The 19,134-nt window shown below is 40.4% G+C and overlaps 1 protein-coding gene across 5 annotated transcripts in view; it reads right to left on the minus strand.

The window, feature by feature from the left end:
* Positions 1-19,134, minus strand: part of PDE4B (phosphodiesterase 4B) — a 660,822-nt gene that overhangs the window by 423,398 nt on the left and 218,290 nt on the right. The window lies entirely within an intron of this gene.

Below are 19,134 nucleotides of genomic sequence, written 5' to 3' on the forward strand. Positions count from 1 at the left end.
TTAATGCAAAGACAACAGTGAAACCCAGAACTCTATTGCTACTCAAAAAATCATCCCTGCAAGTAAAAACACCTTTAAGATCCGAATGAAGTTCTGATTTTCCTTAGCCCTGTTCTCCTGCCTTTCCTCTTACTCCTTCACCCTGCCATTTTTCTTCCTGAGCGTGAGATTGAGCCGTCAAGTCAGAAGGTTCTGTAGCCTACAAAGGCCTACAATTCTAGGTAACTTGATGCAATTAGCTCCTAAAAACCAGGCTTCTTAAAGGTCAGGAGAAACGGGCAAAAGCAGAATGGTGCTGAGATACTCAGAAAAAAAAGGGAAATGATATTTCTAAAGACTCAGCTGAATCCTGGGATAACTTGCTCCAAGTAGAACCTTGTGACAAGTGTGGAACAGAGAAGTAATAGTGTTGTACATTTTAATTAGTTTCATAACAAGTGAAGTTTATCTAAATTTTAAAGTTTTCCAAGCAGTTCATAGGAGCAGAGATTTGGAACAGGTTCAGGGCCTCAGAGGTTACGTAACCCAACCCAGATCCCCCCCCCCATCCATTTTCTGGGCAAAGAAAATAAGCCCCAAAGAATTTTAACACTCAGATAGTTAGCTTTAGAAGCAGGACAATGATGGTGGTGGTGACGATGATGATACTAATAATCTGGCATTTGTATAGTGCTTTTTTCATTTTTATTTTATTTTTTATATATAATAATATTTTATACATATATCAAAGATAGTATAGTGCTTTAAGGTTTGCAAAGTGCTTTACAAATATTATCTCATTTTGTCCTCATAATTACCCTGGCCAGCAGATGCTATTATTATCATCCTATTTTGCAAATGAAGAAATTGAGGCAGACAGTGGTTAAATAACTTGCCCAAGGCCATGTCTTCCTGACTCCAGGTGCAATGATGCTGATGCTGATGTACCTGACATTTATGTAACTATTACTAGGTGCCAAATACTGTGCTAAGTCCTTTACAATTATACTATCATTTGATCCTCACAATAATCCTAGGAAGTAGGTACTATTATCATCCCCATGTTAGAGATTGGGGAACTGGGACAGATAGGGACTAAATGACTTGTTAGGGTCATACAGCTAGTAAGTAGCTGAGGCTGGAATTGAGCTTAGGTCTGATTCCAGGTCTGGTACTCTGTGCACTGTGGTGCCTCTGACTGCTTCTGAGTCTAAAGTGACTCTGAACCACAATCTCTGTCGACAAAGAGCTTACTTTCTAACAGTGGAGACAATAAGGACATAGAATAAATATAAAGAGATTAAGTGCAATTAAGAGCAAAAAGTAAATTCCATTTGCTTTGGAAGAAAGGACACTGGCAGTAGGAGTGAAGGTGTATATCTGTGTGGGGTGAGGTAGGCAAAAATAAGGAAATCCTTGAAAATGGTGCTGCTAGTATTGAGTCTTAAATAAAGAGAGTGATTCTGCAAGGCAGAAGTGAGGAGGGAGTGCATTCCAGGTATGGGGGACAGGGAGTGCCAGGGCACAGAGATGGAAGATGGAAAGACATGTGTGAATTTAATGGTGGGGAAGAAGGGAAATAACATATAATAAGAACAGAAAGATAGATTGGGGGCAAGTTATAAAGTGCATTAAAAGCTAAACAGGGGTTATAAGTTATCCTAGAGGCAATAGGGAGCCATTGGAGTGATGGAATAGGCTAGTTACATGATCAGATCTGTACTTAAGGAAAATCACTTTAGCAGCACTATGTAGGGTTGCCTGGAGTGGGGAAAGACTTGAGGCAGAGACCAATTTGAAGGATGTTGTAGTAATCTAGAAGAAGTTAATAAAGAGGTGAACTATATATGAGTAGAGAGGAGGTTGGATGTGAAAGACGATGCAGAGGTACAAACAGCAAAATCTGGCAGGTGAACTGGACATGTGTGATGAAGGAGAATGAAGGGTGGAGGAGAAAAACAATGTTACAACCCTGGGATATTGGAAGAACGATAATGCCTTTGACAGAAATACAAAAATCTGCATGAGGAGTTTGGGAGAGAGTGGATAGCTAGTGAGTTCTGTTTGAGTCAATGAATTTGAAAGGTCTAATAGGAAATTAGTGATTCAAGAGGAAGGGCAGGGGAGAGACAATGTAGATCATAAGTCACAGATAAAGAAATGTTAATCAAGCATAGAAATGGTGGAGAGTTTTCCAAGAGAGAGAATGTGGAAAGAGAAGAGAAGAGAAGAACCTTGGGGAATACTGGCAGATATGGGGGCAGGACATGATGATGAACCAGCAAAAGAGAGTGAGAAGGCATGTTTAGACAGGTAGAAGGAGAAGCAGACAAGAAAACTCAGACAGGAGACAGTAGGTAGGAGAGAGTACTCAACAGTGTCAAATGCAGAAGAGGCGTCAAGAAGGATGAGGACTGAGAAAAGACCATCCGCTCCCCGATAACTCTGGAGACAGCCATTTCAGTTGAGTAATCACATTGCAAGCTAGACTATGGAAGGGTGAGAACTGAGAAGAGAGGCAGCAAAGACAGCAGCAGTAAACAACTTTTTCTAGTTTTTATCTGAAGGGGAATCTTTGAACTCAAAAGCAGGACTTATCTCCCTATATGGAATTCAGAACTTTACTTTATTCCTTTAATTTTACAGTTGAGGAAACTGAGGCCCAGACAGTTAAATAAACTGTCTAAAATTTTGGCAACTCAGTAGTCAATTCAGAAAGAGAACCCAGTACTTGCCTCCAAGCTCAGCCTTAAAATACAAATAAAAGTTGCATAACACAATTCAAGCTACCACCCAAACTCCAAAACAAACTTAAAAAAAGCCTATGGAAAACATTCTGAAACTACAGAAAATTTCATATGTATCTGCTATTCTGGATAAGTTTGGTGAAAGAAATAGCATTTCTATTTGTAGTAGGAGAGCTTGAATTCCATAGAAATTACAGAATATATTGACACACACTGAAAATATATTTGATGGGACCTACCCACCACTAATAACTTTCTTAACCAAGAAAATCTCCTGGAGTGTTAGTAAACTCTTCCAGCCTCAACTCTTAAATTTGTGTGGTTTATTAAAAAAAAAAGAGGTTGGAGGTTTTTAATTAATCACTTGATAAAAATATCAACATATTGGGGCTTAAAAAAAGAAATAAGTCCAGAAGATTGGAAAGAGATACTGGTAATTGTTATTTTTCCTTCTTATTTCTTATCCTCTCCATCCATCCACATACCTTCTTCATTGATCTAATTCACTAGATGGCTCCCCATTCAATCTCAGGATGAAACCTCCACTAATGAGCAGACCACTCCCCTGCAAATAACCCTCTAACAGGCCTCCATCCCCTCTTACTGTACTTCATTCTGCATCAAGCCAATTTAAATATTTATTAAAATGCACTCAATTCCTGGGTAGTTCTGTCACCTGTACCCATATATCTTTACAGAGAAAAGCCTTTGCCCCTTTTCAAATGATGCTGAATGTAGCTGGTGGAAGTCACAAAATCACACCGACTGGGTTCGACATAGATTGTTCTTATAGAATCTCAATTGGGCTCTTACTGCAGCAAGGCAATTGTACTGCCTCTCTGTGATAGGTTCTGATTCCACGAGAGCAGCTCTTCCAATGTATTTTCTTATCTTTCCTTAAAGCTCCCATAGCAATACACCTCCCCAGCCTCTTAGCAGAGTAAACGTGCTACACCAGGAAAATTGAGACTCTCCACCCCTTCTTCACAACTCATAGCTCTCTGCTATTATTTTATTGCTTCTAGAACAAAATATAAAGTCTGATGTTTGGTCCTTTAAGGCTCTTTACTGGCCCCTTCCTGCTTTTCAGCCACCTCAGACTTTACTCCTCTCTACCATCCAGCAATACTGGCCTTCTTGCCCTTGCTTGAACACAGTACTCTGTCTCCTCAGTCTTTGCCTGTGTACTGGCTGGCCCCCATGCCTCCAATGCTCTTTTTTCTTAGCTCTGCCCATAACAACTCTGGGTTCTTTAAAAATTCAGCTCAAGGGGCAGCTAGGTGGCTCAGTGGATAAAGTACCAGCCCTGGATTAAGGAGGACCTGAGTTCAAATTCGGCCTCAGACACTTGACACTTACTAGCTGTGTGACCCAGGGCAAGTCACTTAACCCTCATGCCCCCCCACCCCCCGAAAAAAAATTCAACTCAAATTCCTCTCCCTTCCCCCATTACCAGCTTGAGCTTTCCCCACTTTGGTGGCTTTGCCTTCACTCAGTACACATCTTACAAGGACTTATTTATATGCTTTTTTATCTCCTCCATTTTAATGTAAGCCCCTTGGGGGTAGGAATTGTTTTTCCTTTCCATTGTGTTTATAATAAGTGCATGGCAGAAGCCTATTTATTGATCACCTCATTTCTGGGCTCTCTTCTTCATCACCTAATGAGGGCAGCTAGATGCACAGTGGATAGAGACCTGGCCCTGAAATTGGGAGAACCTGAGTTTAAATGTAACCTCAGACACTTATTAGCTGTGTGACCCTGGAGAAGTCACTTAACCCCAGTTGCCTTAAACATCCGGGCCCATCTCCAGTCACTCTGATCTATATCTTTCCACTGGATCCTGATGGCTCTGGAGGAGAGGATGGTGACCTTGCACAGCCTTGCCTCACTTAAATCCCCTTCAGTGCAAATCATGGTCCTCTTTGAGAATGAAAGACAAACAACAACAGCATATCCTAATGAGATTCTTTCTAACATTGTGATGTGTTAGAACACTTTGTGGGTAGATAGTGTAGTAGATAGAGCACAGGGCCAGGAGTCAGGAAGGCCTGGGTTCAAATCTAGCCTCAGATACTAATTAGCTATGTGACCCTGGTCAAGTCACTTACCCTGTTCATCACAGTTTCTTATTTGTCAAATGATCTAGAGATGATGACCACCCACTTCAGTTTCTTTACCAAGAGAAGGGTCATGACACAACTGAGCAACAACAACAGAATCCTTTGTATGCACTATGTTCTAATGTCTAGATAGACCCTTTGGATGATGCTGGGACCATGCCTGGCTAGACAGAATAGAATTTCTTTCAAGGAACCTCTGGGGGTGTTCCCAGGAGCACCAAGGTTCAGCAACCTTTAAAAGCAATTGTTTGAAAAGTCACTTTTCCTAAAGGTCAACTGTATTCAGAATGGGTTATAGAGACGGGAGCAAGAGAATCCTACTAATTCCATCAATTGCCTGAGTACGCATTTGCCTGCTAGTCTCTTTTTACCGATTCATCTAAAGCATAGCAGAAACTCTTTTCCTTCACAGTAAGATCATACAGCAGGAAGCTACCTGAGAATGTCAACAAATGATGTCTCCACCTGCCTCTTTTAGTTGGCACACAGCGGGACTCAAATATTTCTTTGCCAAGCAAATTGCTGCATCTGATAGGGACTGCCCACACCTGCTCTGGGAAGGGTTAGAGAGAATGGAGGGAATTACAGAAGCTCTGAGGTCACTACTTAAGCCTACCTGAAAAGGAATTCCCTATTCAGAACAACCCACAAAGGGGGTAGCGAGTTACACCTCAGAGGAGTGAGGGGGTAGCGAGTTACACCTCAGAGGAGTGGGGGGCCAGCTTCCTCCAGAGGCAGGTCAACCCACATTTGTAGAGCCCTAATTGTTAGGATATGTTTCTCCACACCAACACCAAATCTGACTCTTTGCTACTTCCACATAGACTCTGAGTTTTGCTCCAGGGCCTAAAAGGTAGAGTCTAATCTCTCTTTCAAGTGATAGATATCTTTATTTCAAGGGCTTTCTCTTCTCCCAACTAAACATTAGTGGTCCTTCAATCAATCTTCATATTGCAGGAACTTGAGAGCCTTCATTAACCTGGGGTTCCTTTTATTTTTTTTTTTAATATTCCACAACTGGTCAATGTCATTGTGTTATCTAGAACCGAGCAGCTGCTCCAGATGTTGTCTGACTACCATAGAATGTACAGGTAGTTAGTGGGATTCTCAGCTCCCTAGTCTTAGGTGCTTCACATCCTCCTCCATGGAAATTTTACCCCAAGGAAGATGGGCTGAAGAGATAGGGGATTTGAGTTCAGTTTACTGTTATTCTTGCTTCTTGTGGCAGCTAGGTAGGGAAGTGATGGGTATGTGGGAAATGGTTTTAGCAAGACCCCACTGAGTTCAAATTCTGCTGTAGACACAATCTGTGTAACTAATCAAGAGCTTAATCTCTCTGGGTCCAGTTTCTTCATCTTTAAAATGGGGATAATAACATCATCTGCCTCCTAAAATCAGATGGTAGTTGTAAAGTGCTTTCTTGGAGATTTGCAGGACGTAAAAGAAAAATAAAGAGAATCATCCTTCAGCAAAACTGGTGGCAAACTTCTGTCACCTTAGTGAGGAGGGTGCCTAGATAGCAGACAAACGTAATGTAATCCATAACTGGGCCCTTCAGAACTTTTTTTTTTAATTGGAACCATCTGCCCAAACTCCTTTGAGAATCTAGGTGCCAAGATGAGGCATCAGAGTAGAACTGTTGGAAAATATGAAGATCAGTAACCAATATGTCCTCACACTAAAAATTGGGAAATTCACGGTTATCTCAAGGCATCTGATTAAAAGCTTAAATTGGTGTAACTCTCCAGTGCCTTACCAAGTCCTCTGAAAGGAGATTACATTACCTGCCAGAGGTGTCCCTCAGTGGAGATCACTTCCTCTTCTGTGTTGTCTTCCCACTAGAATATAACCTTGTATCTGGATCCTCTGAACTTAGCTCCATTCTGGGAACACGGTGAGCACTTGACCCATATGTTTTCAGTCAAGTGTAAAGGTGTATTCTGCAGGCTCTGCAACTGGGGAGACTGAAGCTGCTGGATCTATGGAGCTCAGAACTTCTGAGCTTTCTGAGGTGGGGAATGCCCAGGGGGGTCTGTACTGAAAATAGGAAGGCAGCAGGTTGCCTCAGGAAAGGTGAATAAATCCAGGTTTAGAGACAATTGGTGAAGTCATAGATAGTATCCCAGACCTGGAGTCAGGAAAACCTGAGTTTAAATCAAGCTTCAGATACTTAATTAGGTGTATGACCTTGTCCAAGTCACTTAACCTCTTTTTGCCTATTTCCTCAGCTCTAAAATGGGACAAATACATCTATTTCTGCTTCACTGACTACGCTAAAGCCTTTGCCTAGGTGGATCCTGCTTCACAGGGTTGTTTTGAGGATCAAAAGAGAGAATATTTTTAAGTCCTTAGCATAATGACTGGCACATAGTAGGTACGAAATCAGTGTTTATTTTCTTCCCTCCCCTTCGCAGGTCAGAAACAGAACAGATCAAAATTCCCAAGCCAAGCAGAAGTGGAATCTGCCATGAGAAATCCCTGCACTTTTAACTTAGTTGAAAGAGGGAGACTCAATTTTTTAAAAAATAATTTTAATTGACAAATCAGTACACTTGCATTCAGTCACTCACTTCCCAATGTAAAAATCATTAACACCTGCTCTTGGGGAAGACCATCAACCATTCCCTTTTTCCTAAAATATAGAAAATATTTATTAAAGGTGTACTTCAGAAGGTTATAGTTCTAGAAGTGGAAGGACCAAAGAGACCATGGAGTCCAGTGTCCCAATTTACAGATAAAGCCCCAGGGAACTTAAATGATTTGCCCAAAGTCAAATGGGTAATGATTGTGGGGGTGCTGGGAGAGACAACGATTTTAGGCAAGAGAGTCTCTGTGACCAAGTAGCATGAAGTCAAGGTGAAAATAAGATGTCACCATCGATGGAAGTAATACATATAACATCAGAAATATATTAGAGTTCCAAGACTCGATCCCTGTGTGGTCTAAGAGGAAGCCTATGATCACGGCAATCATAAATACAGGGAAACATAGGCATATGAAATCAAGAAGGAGTCACACAGAGTCATTCTCTATTCAACAAGAGAAGTTACAATGGCTCAAGCCAGCAGTCTGGAGGGGCCAGCTTCAATTACGGCCTTGTAGTGATTGACAGTAATGGATAAGAAATTACATCAGATAATAAGTGGCAGTGGTGATTGTTTGGACTGGCCACATTGTCCTGAGAAAACCAGAACCTTGTGACCATTGCCTCAGAGATGGCAAATTGTCACTGGGTCATGGGCTCAGATTGGGCAGCAAGGTTACACAGAGGATTAAGTGCTGGGCCTGGAGTCAGAAAGACCTTAGCACAAATCTAGCCTCAGACACTTACTCCCTGTGTGACCCTGGAAAAGTCACTTATCCCTGTTTGCCTCAGTTTCCTCATCTTGTGCTAAAGAAGGAAATGGCAAGCCACTCTGGTATTTTTCTCAAGAAAACCCCAAATGGGGTCATCAATAGTCAGATATGACTGAAACAACTGGATAATAACGGCAACAAAATGGGCTCAGAACAATTTCTACCACACTGCTGGGTTCCTCTTCCTTCTTGCCTTGTGTACAAGTTTGCGTGAGTCCTGTGTCTTCTTCCCATAAGAGGTGAATCACAACCACTCAATCATCCCATATATATTAAGTGTCTAGATGTGCTAGGCACTCAGGATACTATGAAGACAGAACTGATAGAGTCCCAGCTGTTAAGGACCAAACTTGTCTGCGTCTATTTAAGGAGATTAAAGAACTCTGAGATGATTCAATCGGTCTTGTTTGTGTGCAGGTTATGGGGATGAGCTTGGAACATAACATGAGCCAATTAAGATTGCTATGGGAATTGGTACTTGGGCCCGCATTTGTGATGATTGGTTACCTGAGAATTGACATTTCTGAGTTGCCGCCATCCCTCTTATTTAAAGCACATTAGCAGGGAAGAGGAAGCAAGGATCTGACAATTACCGGATGGGAGTGGGAAGGAGGAAGAAAGGTTATGAAATGTGAAGTGTGCACACCTCTGTTGTTTTTATGTGTATGTATGTGTGTATGTGTGTGAGTGTGTGTGCATGTGGGTAGAGAGTTGGGGGTGGGCTTCACAGCACATTCCAGACAAATATATTACTTAAAGTCTCCAGTACAATGGTCATACAGCCTGAGTAGTGGCTGGAATAATGGGATAGTTTGATCATTCCAGATAAACAACACGAAAAGGGGTTGGGGGTGGGGGGGTGGGGGGGTGGGGAGAGTATAGAAAGAAAAAGAGAAGGAAGGATGTCTTCTTCGGAGGGATGTGCAATAACAGCCATAATCAGAATGATATCCCACATGCCACCCTCAGGGTTCAGGGCTGGGGGTTGCAAACTGCGCTTCAGAGAGTAATCATCACATTAGATCTCTCTCTCTCTCTCTCTCTCTCTCTCTCTCTCTCTCTCTCTCTCTCTCTCTCACACACACACACACACACACACACACACACACACACACACACACGGGAAAAAAATCCAACATATGGAAGAATTGAAGACTCCAAGGGACTATAAAGCCAACATTTAGTCTTTCCTTAAGAATAAAACTCATGCTATAATTATAGCTTCAGATTCAAGTTGTGTTGCATTGGTTTGCGTTAGCAATAAGAAGGAGGAGGGGGCTCACATCATTCTTGCACAGAAAGCATTAGCCATATCTTCATACCCAAAACAAAACACAGACTTGAACAATTTTCAGGTGAATTGGAATTGTGGAGACAGTGCACAGCAAAGACACCCAGCCCTCCATTCTTCTAAACCCATAGATTCTCATAGTGGGGAGAGGAATGAATGCAAGTCAGCCCACACCTTAAATGTGAGTTCTTTCCAGTGTTCCTGCTAAGTGTCTGTTTAAACCTAGGGGAAGACGCTCCATTCAGGGGGAACTCATCACTTTTCTAGGTGGCTTAGTCTACTTCTGCATAGTTCTAGCTGGTAGAACATCTTTTTTTTTTTCATGACATTGAGCCCAAATCTCTGCAACTTACCCATCCATTGTCTTCTTTCTGGGGCCAAGCATAACATGTCAAATCCCTGTTCTGTGTGGTGGGCCTTCAAAAGCAGCTATCATGTCACCTGTTTTCTTTTGTCTGCTTCCAATCATCCCAGTGTCTTCAGCCCCCATCCTCAGATATCAGACTCGTCAGTTCTTTCAAACACTCTTCTTCAACAGTCCAAAAGACAACTTTACACATGGACATCACCAGATGGTCAATATAGAAATCAACCTGATTATATACTTTGTAGCCAAAGGCAACAAAACTCTATACAATCAGTTGAAACAAGACCTGGAGCTGATCGTGGCTCAGATCATGAGCTTCTTATTGCAAAATTCAGACAGATTGAAGAAAGTAGGTAAAGCCCTCAGACTATATAGGTGTGACTTAAAGAATATCTCTTATGAATATGAAGTGGAGGTGATGAACAGATTTTAGAGCTTAGATCTGGTAGGTAAGAACTATGAACAGAAGTTTTCAGTATCATACCGGAGGCAACAGCCAGAACAACAACAACAATTCTAAAGAAAAAGAAGAGCAAGAAAGCAAAATGGCTATCTGATGAGGTTTTACAAGTAGTTGAAGAAAGAAGGAATGAAAAAGGTAAAGATGTACTCAACTGAATACAGAATTCCGGAGAATAGAAAGGAGAGATGAACAATGCAAAGAACTGCAAGAAAACAATAGAATGGAAACACAAGAGATTGCATTAAGAGAATTAGAGACAGCAAGGGAACATTTCATATGAGAATAGGTATAATAAAAAAGCAAAAAAGGGAGGGATTTTACAGAAGTAGAAAACATGGCAAGAACACAAAGAAAACCTATACAAGATAAAGATCTCAAAATCACAGATAACCACATGCCAGCAAATTTGGAAAACTCAACAGTGGCTATTGGATTTAAAAGATCAGTTTATGTCCCAATCCTATAGAAGGACAATGTCAAGGAATATTCAAAGTACTGAACAATTGCATTCATTTCACATGTCTGCAAGCTAGGCTTCAGTAACATGTGAACTGAGAATTACCAGAAGATCAGGCTGGTTTTGAGAGAGGAACTAGAGACCAAATTGCCAACATTTGCTGGAGTACGGAGAAAGCAAAAGAGGTTCAGAAAAATATCTAATTTTTCCTTCATTGACTACACTAAAGCCTTTGACGTGGTGGATCACAATAAAATGTGGCAATTCTTCAAAGAGATAGGAATACTAGATCATCTTACTTATCTTCTGAGGAACTTGCATATGGGCCAAGAAGCAACAGTTAGAACCAAACATGGAACAATTAATTGGTTCAAGATTGGAAAAGGAGTATGAAAATGGCTTTTATTGTCACCTTACTTATTTAAGTTATATACATAGTACACCATGCAAAATGTCAGAAGGGCTGAAACAAAAGTCAGAATTAAGGTTGTGGGGAGATATATCAGCAATCTCAAATATGCAGACAATATCACACTGATGGCTGAAAGTGAAGAAAAATTAAGAAGTCTTTTGATGATAGTGAAAGAAGAGAGTATTAAAAGCTGGCTTGAAGCTTTTATATAAACAAAAACAAAACTAAGATCTTGGCAATTGGTCTTATCACTTCCTGGCAAATATAGGGAGAAGAAATGGAAGCAGTGTCAGATTTTATATTTTTGGGCTTAAAGATCACCGCAGACAATGACAGCAGCCATGAAATTAAAAAGCACTCACTACTTGGAAGGAAATCTATGGCAAGTCTGGACAACATACTAAAAATCAGAAACATCACCTTGCTGACAAAGGTCTGTACAGTTAAAGTTATGGTTTCTGGTAGTAATGTTTGGCTACGCGAGTTGGACTATAAGAAAAGCTGAGCACTGCAAAATCAACACTTTTGAATTGTGGTGCTGGCAAAGAATTTTGAGAGTCCCTTGGACAGCAAGGAGATCCAATTAATCAATACTTAAATTAATTCAGACCATTTGCTGGAAGGTCAGAATTGAAGCTAAACCTTAAATACATTGGCCACATAAGAGGAGAGGACTCATTGGAAAAGACCCTGGTGATGGGAAAGATTGCCATCCCCTTCTCCTTTTACCTTCAATCTTTCCCATCACCCTCTATCCATCTCATCCTCTGCCATCCCCTTCTCCTTTTACCTTCAGAGGATGAGATGGATAGAGAGTGTCATGGAAGCCCCAAACATGACGTTGGACAGACTTTGAGAGAGAGTCAAGAATAGAAGAGCCTGGGGTGCTATGGTCCATGGGGTCATGAAGAGAAGACATGACCAAACAGCAACAATAACAACAAGTGTGCCAGTCCCTTTGCTAAGCACTTCTCAAATATTATCTCATTAGAGCCTCAAGCCACCTGTGGAGGTAGATGCTATTTATGAGCTGTCTTTTACTGGTAGTAAACTAAAGCATTGACTTGGCCAGAGTCACACAGCTAGTAAGTATCTGAGGCCAGATTTTAACTCAGGTCTCCCTGATTCCAGGTCCAGTGTTCTATCTACCGAGCCACCTACTTTGAAGCTCATTAAACCATCTCCCTCAGTTTTTATTTGTTTGTTTGTTTTTTTCAGGGCAATAGGGATTAAGTGACTTGCCCAGGGTCACATAGCTAGTAAGTGTCAAGTGTCTGAGGCTGGATTTGAACTCAGGTCCTCCTGAATCCAAGAGCAGTGCTTTATCCACTGCATCACCTAGCTGCCCTCCCTCAGTTTTAAGGATGGAAAAACTGAGGTCTTAAGTAACACAACTAATAATGGTTCAAGGAAGGATGTGAACTCGAGACCTCTGATTCCAGAGTTAGCACACTTTGCATTGTAAGATAGTTATGATTAGGAGAAATAGAAAGGCATTAAGATTCTTAATCTTGTTAATAACACAAAATAAGGCTTCTACTACAGAAAGATGGAAAAAAAACATCTCTAGGGCAAGATACATCAAGATGTTTTTCACTGGCTTGTAAGAGCAAGAGGAGAGTGCATGATGGAGGTGAGAAGTAATGGGCTTCAGGTATAGATTAGACCAATAACAATTGTTTCCCTCAACAATTCACTCTAATACAACCCTCATGACTGACAAAAAGGTTAGGTGAGGGAAAGTATTGGAGATGCAATTATCAGAATGAATATAGTGAAGGTTGGAAAAGGCAGGAACACAAAGGTGTTAGCAAATAGTTAGCCAAAGACTATGATGCCAGGTGGGATAGCAATAGGCACCCAGGGCTACCATCTCCTAGGTAGGGAATGGCCAACTGGACATTCATCAACTCAGATCGATTTTGTGGCAGAGATCCCTAGTCTCAGGCCTGATTATATCCTTCTTGGAGCTGGGTATCTAATTTTGAGTTCTAGAATTTAAAAGTAATTAGGGAACTTGGAGAAGGTTCAGAGAAGAATCACAGAGATGACTAAGAGAGTGCAAAATGAGTTGATGAAAGCTAAAAACAACTGAGATTATTCAGCCTAGAGAAGAGAATGCTGAGAGGCAATTTCTAATGTCATTGAAATTCATTCAAGTATAATTTCAGATTCATGAAGGGAATTGAACTGGGAGTCAGATGATTTGAGATTGCATCCCAGGTATGCCAACTATTAGATATTTACACTTGGACAATTTAATTTAATTGGTAGTAATTCTGGGAAGCAGGTGCTATTAGTTTCCCCATTTTATAGAAGAGGAAACTGAGTCAGAGAGAAGTTAAATGACTTGCCTAGGTTCACACAGCTAGTAAATTTTTGAGGCTAGACTTGAACTCAGGTCTTCTTGCCTCCTATCTATTGGACCATCAGCTGCCCCAAGTTACTTCATTTTCTTGGGTCTCCTTTTTCTCACATAAATGAGAATAATCAGTTAGATGGACTCTAAGACTCTAATTTGGAACCTTCCACTTCTTGATTTCTAATCCTATGGTCCTGGAATCTTACAGAAAAGACAGGGAATCCACCTTTCCATATCCAAATTAGTATACGCTTTAAATTTCAGCATTCGAATCTGGGTTAGATAAAGGTATCTCTCATCTCTGGGATTTTTCTCTGGCCATACACCATACCTGGGATGTTCTCCCTATTTATCTCTGCCTCATGGATTCCCTGGCTTCCTTCAAGTCCTAGCTAAAATCTCACCTTTGACCAAAAATCATTCCCAATCCTCCTTAACAATAATGCCCTTCCCCTTTTAACTCACTTCCTATTTATCGTGTATATAGCTTGTTTGCATATAGTTGTTTGCTTGTTGTCTCCCTCTATTGTACTGTGAGGTCCTCTAGGACCTAGCTTTTAAACTGTGGATACGGAGTATTTGACTGTGTGGGGTTACAAAAAAAATGGTCAACAGTAAAAGGTTATGTCTACCTATTTTATATACCTTTATACCCAGGGTCATGTAAAATATTACTGGGGGAAAAGGGGTTATGCCTGGAAAATGTTTAAGAAACCCTGATGTAGGGCAGGGACCATTTTTACCTGCTTTTTCCTCCCCTGTACTTAGCATCGGGCCTGGCACATAACAGGTGCTCAATAAATGCTAATTGACTGACTGAAGAACGAATGTCTTCATAATATTGGTCTTGAGATGATTAAATTTTTCATGAAGACATATTATGGACCCTTTTTCTCTAAAGATCTTATAAAGGGGCAGTTTCAGCACTCTGTCTAGGAGGCTTAAATAATCTTGACTGAGCCGAAGGTTAAACTAAGTAGTGTGACAAGGGTCTATTCCAGACAGGAAGGTTTGCTATTATCCTAATTAGAGCCAACATTTTCGGGGGGGAGGGGCCTAGACAATGAGGGTTAAGTGACTTGCCCAAGGTCACACAGTTAGTAAATATCAAGTGTCTGAGACCAGATTTGAACTCAGGTCCTCCTGAATCCAGGGCCAGTGCTTTATCCACTATACCACCTAGCTGCCCCCATAGTGCCAACATTTTTACCACATTTCTGGTCAGGATCCAGATTTCACAAGGAAGTCTCAGAATGAAGACTTATTCTCTCATCATCTCTATCCCATTTTCTCACTTGCTTCTACCAAAAGAAAACCGCCATCAACACCACCACCAAAAAAAATTCATAAAAAACCCTGACCCAGTAAATAACAAGAGACACATTCTGTTCAGATGGTTTGCATCCAAAAGCTGTCCTATGAATGATTTCACTAATAACTTCTTTAATTTTAGCCAAGAATAAAAACCATTCCTGAAAAGAAGTCTCCTATCTAGTAATAATGGTAATGACATGTTGTTTTACCGATTTCTAAGAGTATATTTAGTATTTCCTATTTCAATGCAAGGTTTTTAATTTTTTACATGAAAACTGTTTACTGTGACAAAGACATCATACAGTTTTCATGATCTTGTTCTTTTCTTTTTGCCTTTATACAAGGCCAGAAGTTTGCAACTTCTACAACCTTGAAGCAGACTCCAGGAATATCACCAACAGCATGACCTTTTCAACCAAATGCAGCAACCAAAACTTTATTATTTTCCTCAATAAAGTTCAAGCAACCATCATTGGGAACAAAGGTGGTGATTTTTTTTTTTGCTGTTCTTAATCAGCTGGACTCTCACACACTTCCTGATGGCAGAATTTGGCTGCTTGGCTTCCATGCCAACTTTCTCCAAGACAATCCCTTTTGCAACGCAAGGTTTTAAAAATGTTGGTCACAAGTCAGAAGAAGCTGCTAGTATTTTGTCATGACAAACTGGCCAAAGCAAAGAATTTTATAATTTAATGAGAAGACATGAAACACTTTTAGTTGTTTTTAAAATGTAAGACACAAGATAAGTTGTTCCATCATTGTGTCCAACTCCTCATGATCCCATTTGGGGTTTTCTCCACAAAGATACTGGAGCAGATTGTCATTTTATTTTCCAGCCCATTTTCCAGGTCAGGAAACTGAGACAAACAGTGTTAAGTGACTTGTCCAGTGTCACACAGCTAGTAAGTGTCAGAAGCTAGATTTGAACTCATGAAGATAAGTCTTCCTAACTCCATGTCAATCATTCTATCCACTCTGGTTCCACCTAGCTGCAAAAACTTACTATATTATAGTCTGTACAGTGCCGGGTTTGGAATTAGGAAGATCAGGCATCAAATCCCAACTTTGACAATGACCAGGCAGGGAGAGTAAGGGAAGGAAAAGCCTCTTCCCTTTTATGGATCTCAGGCAAAAGGAGGCAGTCGAACATTCTAGGACCTGAATTCAAATCCTGAACCTTTCACTTACTACCTGGGCAACTCATCTAACCTCTCTTTTTTATTGATTTCCCTACTGTGTACAATAAGGAGCTTAGTTTAGAATAGGTATCTCCCACTTCTAGATCTGAGCTTCTACAAACAACTTTGTAAGGGAGACATGATGGGTATTATTATTCTCCTTTTACAAATGAGGAAACTGAGGTTTAGATAAGGTAAATAACTTGTTTACTCAACTAAAGAGTGCAACAGGAAGGATGTGAAGTCAGGTCTTTCTATTTCCACATCCAGTCACTAGACCACACTGCCATCATGGTGTTTTTCTTGTGAGTGATTTAGGAAAAACAGAATTAACTTAACCCTGTTCCCTTGACTAAGGAAGCTAAATATTTACCATGATCTGAAGCTCATGTCATAAAATTTCCTTTCTTCAACTTACTGTGTGCATCAAGGGGACAACATGTGAGTAAAATTAAAAGCACAAAGTAGTTATTCCAAAGTTGTTTGGCCAGTTGGAGAATAATCCAATACATATTTATAACACTGCATCAAATCTGTCCTGAGGAGAAAAGTCATGTTCATGTATTTGTGTAGCTAAAATCATTATCATATGGGAGGCATATCTGAGCTTTAATTGGATTTATCATTATCTGAAAATGAGCTTACTAAAAACTCTAATTAGATTTGCTTCTGCTAAAAAAATTACAGCTTGTCTTGACTATAGGTAGGAATATGTATACATGAATATATATGCATGCACGCATGTGTGTGCCTGTATGAATGAGTGTGATACACATTCATCATACATAAGAATAGAGAATAGACCTGCAAATTCACATGAGGAAACTCCCCCTACCAGTGCAGGTCAGTGTATCTCTCTATATGCATTTATATGTAAATCATAACATTTTCTTTTGCTTTCTTTTTAGCACAATTAATATCTCATTCAGCTATTTCCTATAGTCACACAATTTAGTGATACATTTGCATAAACACATCCACATGTTATAAGCAGAGAGGGAGGAGCCCAGAAAGGAAGTCTGCATACCATAAGGTTCTTCTGGGGAAACGTTCTGCTAAAAATGTCAGCATCGCAGAAGCTTAAACAAGTCAGAAAAAGGTTCTGTAACCAATTGAATAATATTGAGAGCCCCAATCTTCCATCACACATGCAGTTTTACCTAGAATAACTGAAAAGGCAGCCTGCTTGCTTGATCATACTTTGCATAACTTGTATAACAACTGTGTGTGTCTTGAGCAGGAGCAGGCTGAAACTTTGTAGGGTTAATGTTAGTCCACCAGGAGGCAATGAGAAAATAGAATCAGAGTGGGGATTCTAAAGCTGGGGTCCATTGGTGTCTCTGGGTATATTTCAGAGGGTCAATGAATTTTTTTTGGGGGGGGCAGGGCAATGAGGGTTAAGTGGCTTGCCCACACAGCTAGTAAGTGTCAAATGTCTGAGTCCAGATTTAAACTCACGTCCTCCTGAATCCAGGGCTGGTGCTCTATCCACTGTGTCACCTAGCTACCCCTAGGTCCATGAAATTTGATAGGAAAAATACATCTTTATTTTCACTAGCCTCTTACTGAAATTTACCATATTTTCCCATTATGAATTATTTTTTAAAGACATCATTATTAAAAAGGATCCATAAGTTTCCCCAGGCTGCCAAAGGGGTCCATGACCCTCATAAGGTTGAAACCCCATAAATCAGAATGAATATTTATTCCTACAGCCCCAAACATCACTGTCCAGAAGCCTGTGTAGGGTGATCTTCTCTGCAGAAATATATTGCTCCCAAACTGGGATGCTGAAATTGCCCTCAGGAAATAATAGCTCCCCTCTGACTCTCCATGTTTCCCCCCTACTAAATGACATAAAAAAAAAAAACATTCCAAGGGCAGGGGAATCTAATTTTGAATGGTGTCATCAGTCAAAAGAAAAAAAAATGACTAAAAAAAGCAAATGAACTGATGCTCTTGCATTTTCATTTGAGGATGACTGTTGTTGAGGTTGACTGCTGTGCTATTTCTCAGCTCTCACGACTGAGCTGGAGAAAAGATTGTACCCTACTCCAGAATTCTTGATGGATAAGCTAAAGAAGACAGGTCTAATTCTCCCTCTCATAGGTAGCCAGAAGGGACCTTCAGGGTCATCTAGTCCGATCTCCTCCTTTAACAGTCAAGACAACAAACATTTACAGAATTGAGAATGATTCAGTGACTTGCTCAAGGTCACAAGGCATCCAATAATAATAAAGGTTCAGATTCAAACCTTGTTTGTCTGACTCGAACCTAACTTTCTTTCCACTACACTATGTAGAACCTGATTGGATTTCTGCTTTTCTAAAGTATTTTAGAATTTTAAGTTTCTATGTAATTGAACAAAGGGCATTTCTATGAAGTCATTATGTGGTGAGTCTAGAAGCCAGGAAACCTGAGTTCAAGTCCAGCCTTTGATACAAGGACAAATCACTTAACAGGTCAGTAACAGTATCCCAGGCATCTCTCTAAAACTAAGTTAGAGATGAGTTGCTAATCTGCATCAGTGGTGGGCAATTCCACACTGGGCATTTCCCACACTATTAAAGTCACACATTTATACATGCAACAAAATAAAATGACAAATAAAGGAAACAACATTCTTCCCTGAAATAGCCACAGTGGGGCATTTTCACCTAGCTTCTTCAAGAAGTCCCTGGGGAAGCTAGATGGCGCAGTGGTAAAGCACCGGCCCTGGATTCAGGAGTACCTGAGTTCAAGTCTGGCCTCAGACACTTGACACTTACTAGCTGTGTGACCCTGGGCAAGTCACTTAACCCTCATTGCCCTGTAAAAACAAAATAAAACAAAAGAAGTCCCTTCTGCCAGTTCTGTCCCCCCTTTCTTAGAAAGTTGAGGACTAATTCAACAAAGGGTGTATATAATTTGTGGCAGACAGAAACAGGGTTGTAATCTCAGTTGAACCTCAGGCTTAAGGTGTTTTCAGAAATTAAAATAGAGCTGAGTCTTAATTCTTCACCTCTTAGAATGAAAGGAGGCTATCCACCAACTCAACAAGCACAAACAATATTTCCCCTTTGTGACATTATTTACCCAAGAATA

Source organism: Dromiciops gliroides, chromosome 4 (genome assembly GCF_019393635.1).
Source record: "Dromiciops gliroides isolate mDroGli1 chromosome 4, mDroGli1.pri, whole genome shotgun sequence".
Taxonomy (NCBI): Eukaryota; Metazoa; Chordata; class Mammalia; order Microbiotheria; family Microbiotheriidae; genus Dromiciops; species Dromiciops gliroides.